The sequence below is a fragment of the Tamandua tetradactyla genome, chromosome 21, assembly GCF_023851605.1.
Source record: "Tamandua tetradactyla isolate mTamTet1 chromosome 21, mTamTet1.pri, whole genome shotgun sequence".
Taxonomy (NCBI): Eukaryota; Metazoa; Chordata; class Mammalia; order Pilosa; family Myrmecophagidae; genus Tamandua; species Tamandua tetradactyla.
Window position 1 is genome coordinate 2,428,256 of NC_135347.1, and position 6,000 is coordinate 2,434,255.

Consider the following 6,000-nt stretch of genomic DNA (forward strand, 5'->3'; position numbering starts at 1 on the left):
GAAAAACTGGAAGATCTGGCAAAATCGGACCCAGCTTCTTTCATGGCAGTAACAGCCTGAAGCTGAGCATGATGACATCACATAGACAGGACTTGCACGCTTTAGAGTCCCCACAAGCTGCATTCATTCCCTGACCCACTAAAGACCTTACAGGCACTTCTTAAGCACCCTGCCTAATGAAGAACCATTCTTTCCCTTGATATTCTTTTCCTTTCTTCCTATTCTCCTTCACCTTCTTTTTATGTCTGCTGGCACAAGGATAACCTCACAAGCCATGATCCTGAAGAACTGGTTGTGAGGAGAAAATGCAAATGAGACTGACTGTAGTCCAAAGATTATAGATCTGTTCAAGCTACACTAAAAGAATTCTCAGCTAGCCCAACTGAGCAAGATGAGGTAGGTCACATAATGTTTTGTATCACCCAGATGGTAGTGGAGAGAGGCAGGAACACTTCTTTTTAACAGCCAAATAGTAATAACCCAAATCCCTATTGTTTATGCTTATCAGTGAGGCTGCCTGTATAGTGTGTGGGACCCAGGGAAAATATTTAGGGGGAGACTTTTACCTATATAAATAATTTGATTTAAACATGCATCACCAAATTCATGGACCTGTGTGATTTATCAATGAAAATTTAGAATAACAGACAGAAAACAGATATTATTTGCCTTTTGCCCAGTGGTTACATAAAAGCATTCTTCATAATGTCCAGGCATCATTTCTTCCTATTCAGGTACAAATTGTGTCCTTTATTATCAAATGCACCATCCCTATCTGCTTTCACATACATCTCCTACTGTGAGAAAAGAAGTGGCAACACTTATCACGGACAATGCCATGCTCTTCAGAACCTGTTGGTATTGAAACAATACAGACCTGGTGTTCTAGTTTGCTACCTGCTGGAATGCAATATACCAGAAACAAAATGGCTTTTAAAAGGGGTGATTTAATGAGTTGCTAGTTTACAGTTCTAAGGCCGAGAAAATGTCCCAATTACAACAAGGCTATAGTAATGTCCAATCAAAGGCATCCAGGGAAAGATACCTTGGTTCAAGAAGGCCAATGAAGTTCAGGGTTTCTCTCTCAAGTGAGATGGCACATGGTAAACACAGTCAGGGCTTCTCTCTCAGCTGGAAGGGCACATGGCAAATACGGCGTCATCTGCTAGCTTTCTCTCCTGGTTTCCTGTTTCATGAAGCTTCCCAGGAGGCATTTTCCTTTTTCATCTCCAAAGGTCACTGGCTGGTGGACTCTCTGCTTCGTGGTGCTGCAGCATTCTCTGCCCTCTCTGAGTCTCTCCGAATCTCTCATTCTCCAAAATGTTTCCTCTTTTATAGGACTTCAGAAACTAATCAAGACCCACTCAAATGGGTGGAGACATGTCATCCCCTAATCCAGTTTAACAACCATTCTTGACTAAATCACATCAACCAGGGAGATGATCTCATTACAGTTTCAAACATACAGTATTGAATAGAGATTATTCTACCTTTATGAAATGGAATTTATATTAAAACATGGCTTTTCTTAGGGGACATGCTTCCTTTCAAACCAGCACACCTGGCTTCTGTAATTCCCTAATACTATTATTTACTGTTGGTTCTGTCAAGATTCTGCATCATCCAGCCTATAAATACTGGCTTCCAGTGATCCTCTCCAGAATTGTTGCTGATGTTTCTTTTTTTTTTTTTTTTGCATGGGTAGGCACTGGGAATCGAACCCGGGTCTCCGGCATTGCAGGCAAGAACTCTGCCACTGAGCCACTACGACCCACCCTGCTGACGTTCCTTGAGGATGATACAATGCAAGTCTATCCAAGGTATGAAGGAAAATGTGAGCAAGACTTTGTTTTGGGGTCATGTTAAATTTACCATAGAGAATCTCACAGCGTAAAATTACAGAACAAAATATCTACCAACAACGCTCTTTAGCCCATAAGCACCGTATTCTCATAATGAGATCTGTCAATGGTGACTGCCCCTCGTCTTCCATGGGCTACCACTAGTGGAGATGGTAGGCTAAAGGCCTGTAGATGGAGTGGAAGGAACAGACCTGTTCTCACAAGGGAAGTCCTTCTCTCGTTTGGCATAGCTTAGGACAGAACAGGGGGAGCACAACTTTATCACGTCCATCAGAAATAAGACAAGACATTGATCAAAAGGGCCCACTGGCTCTGTGCATGCTGGTCTGTCCAGAGAGGAGACGGGCAGGCTTCTCCAGGACTGCCTGATACGTGCTCAGGAGGCTGCAGTCCTGGGTGCTAGCAACAGGGGCACACAGGATGAATTATACCCACGAACCCCCACATTGCCCTTGGGTGCTGTCAACCTGAAGTGGCTCTCTGGTGGGAACACAGTGAGCCAACACAGGGGCCTTTACGTGCAATTCAAGCTCACGGGTCAGGGTGGACAATCAGTGGCCTGGAGTCCTGACATCACCTTGTGTCTCATGTGAAGAAGGACATGCCAGCATGTCAACACCATTCTCAAGGCCAAATTTTGTGTGATCCCATGAAGGAACAATCTGCTCTCCAGGCCACCTTCCTGGAACAGGGCCTCAGATGTCCCCATAGAGAGGGGCCTGAAGTTCCGTGGAGCATTTTGTCTGCCCTTGCTAAAGGTTGGGATGGAAGTGAGGATAGTTGGAAACCTTCCAGCAAGAAAGAAGCAGTGACTAGGGCCCATGCAGTTCTAGTTGGGACTCAAAGCATCCACACCCGCAGTACTTCTGTCCTGTCGGGTCTAGGAAGCAAAAATGGCCAAGCACAGGGACCGTCCTGGCTGGGTCTATGGACAGCAGTGGACACTCCTCTGGAGACATTTCTGAGACCTTTTTGAGAAAGGCTAATAAGTCCCACAACTTTTTTCTGTGATTGTTAGTTAGTCTAGCCAGCTAAGCATCTTGTCTCATTCTTCTCGGACAGCTGTTGCTATCACATATGATTCTCTTCACTCAATTGTCAGGTATTTTATGCAGCTCAAGTCACAATCTAAGGTGAGAGCATGAGTTTAATAAAACTGTAGTCATGGCCTCAGGACAGAGAAGGAACTTAGAAAGCAAAAAGAAAAAAAGAGATAAAAGGAAGGAAAGAGAAGAGAAGGGAAGAAAGAAGCAACTTAATTAAGAATTCCTGCTCTTACAGGTCCCGGGTCATTTCCATCCCAAGGGATTCTCAAAGGACCCGTTACCTCAGTATATGATGTCGGGCACAGGGTAAGTGTCCAACGAACGTCAGTTGAAGGACTGAATGGAAGTTGCAGACCTAGGCCATTAGCCTTGCAGAAGGAGGGTCTTTCACTATGACTTCCCTAACCTCGAGTTAATGCCTCCCCCCAAAAAGCTTCATAGAGAGACTCATGGGCAATTCTCATAAACCAGTAATATTATCTCTGTGTTGAATATTATCCCCAGTGGCTTAAACCCAACCACAGTAAAAACAACCTCTTTCATTATTACTCTATCAGTTTAACTCTCAGTTTCCATTCCAGAATAAGATCCTGGCTTTACTTTTATGCAGACAAAACCCCATTAGAGTTTTGTAGGGAGCTCCCCCCACCCACCCCCGAAAATAAGCATCTTCCTAAGCAAAATCGAAGTTTTTAACTCCAGCAATCATGAAATTATCGCTTCTTCCCTCCCTCCTCAGTTTGCCAATATTTCAGTTTGCAGGCTGGGTTCAAGGCCAAAGAACCTGGGCTTCTTTAGCCAGCCAGCAGTCTCTGCAAGTGCTGGTATTTCCTAAACAATATGACTTATTTCCGTATTGTTTCTCTTTTATTAAAGAGGGGACGTTTCTCCTGGTTTCGTGAACTGTGTCGAGATCTTACACAGTCCCCTAGCAATGGCCGTCGGGCGAGGATTCTGGGCATTTCTGTATCTCTCTCTCTCCCTTGGACACAGGACTAACAGTCACTAACATGTATCATATTAACTGTAAAACATTTAAAGTTTTAGTTTAAATATCTAGTGATAAGGAAGCTTTCAATTTTTAAAAATCATAATTGTTTAGAATTCACAATGTTAAAATCAGGCTCTGATAATTTCCTGGGTGAGAAATGCTCACTCAGTATCAGGTTTTAAACTTAATTTACTTTTAATATACAGTCTTAATTAAGAAAATATGCTTACAAAGTTCAAAAATGTGTTATCATTAAGTAGTAGCGTTGGCACGTCACTGATTCTGCTATCGTTTAGCGTCTCTCTTCAATAATACGTTTAATTCTTTTCCTTAATAAGTTCTGCACCCTGGTAGTTAATTGCTAAAATAATTAATAAAATAATCATCCTGCCTAGGACCCCTTAAGAGAAATCCAGGTGTCTAAGGAACAATAAATGAATGAATTACTTTATTTACTAGTATGCATACAACTAAGTTAAGAAGATGCTTAAGCTGAAATGATTCTTTTTGTATGATTTTAAGAAAAATCACAGAGTATCAATATTAAAATGGCTCAGGGTAGTACACAGTCTATATAATTAAAGACACCAGGCCATTTGCCTTGTATCTGTTTGAATGAAAGTAAAGTATTGACCTTCCTATTTATTTCACAGACTACTGTTAACCTTGCCTGAAAGAGGGTGATGATTTTTAAAGTTATGATTGTTAATAGCCTTTGAATGCAGCCTGCATAGGCCTTTAATCCCCAGTGTGCACTAAGGTTCAGCCCTTTCCAGATGGTAAAATGATAAGAACACTAGAAAGATATCAGGTCATTCTTGGGTAGCTGCCAGAAACCTGCAGCAAAATGAATCATGTAGGGTTGCAGTGCTTTAGCCAGCATTTTTCTGTTTTAATTTATCAAGCCAAACTTTGTTGACATGAAAGTGAATGAAATTGTTATACAGTGGGCTCTAAAAAGCCAGCTCAAGGGTTTAGTGGGGAAGAGCTCTGGCTATAAATAACAAAGAAAATACAGAGAATGTTCTTTCTACCAGCACCTGCTCTGTTGTTTGAGATGCATCGGCAATTAACTGAAATCCCAATATCAGCATCCAATGGTAAAAAGGCCAATTCTTTGAAATATTACAGAAGCTGCATAGTCTGTTGTAGATGATTATCAAAGGGCTAATCTCCGAACTAGTCATTTAAGTTTTTGGCTGTATTTATTTGTTTATCAAACGTAATAAAATCACTGACATAGATGACAGAGTAGCATTGATGCTGCCAGGGGAGGAGATTTGCAGTTAGAAAAGGTTAATGCAATTTTGCTTGGGAAAAAATTTTCTCAGTGACTTGTCCAAAAAGGAAAACAATGAAAGAAATCACTAAATAGCATTCATAAATGAAATCTCTGCATTTAACTGAAGCATATAAATCAGGTTTTACAGTGAAAAACAAGATATCTGCAATTTTCACTGTGAGTAAAAAGAAAAAAAAAATCCAGCTGATTAGAGGAAGATTTAACACGTGCATTCAGGGGAAAAAGCTTCCTTGATGAAAGAGCATTTAACGTTTTAAAGCTTTACTCAATGTTTTGCATATACCGGCTCCTGATTAATTATCTTTCTCTTATTGAAGAATGTTACAGGCATTAGAGGGAGATGAAGTATGGAACTCTCCTGTTTTCTGAGGATGGAAGAATTGCAATGTTTCCATCACATATATCTGGACCCTGTGGCTCCTGGAAAAATATACAGTATGTAAGTCCACTTATTTCTTCATAGTGAGGTTTGTTTATTTGGGCTTTTCATAAAAGGATATTTATGGAATGACTACTGTAGGTAATACATCACAGAAAATTCTGTCAATTGCCCCAATTGACCACACAGATGAATCAACTGAGTATGGCACCTACCTTTTCTATCAGGAAAGCCAGAACATGTTAATAAGTACTTATGATACAAATAAAAAGTGATAATTCCACTAGAGTTAAGGCTTCCCACTGTCACCACTCTGTGAATTATATCTCACCAAAAGATAAAACAAAGTGCCATTTAGTTTCACAATAATTGATTACCTTTATTACATATACTAAAATTACATTATATTGGAAAATCTA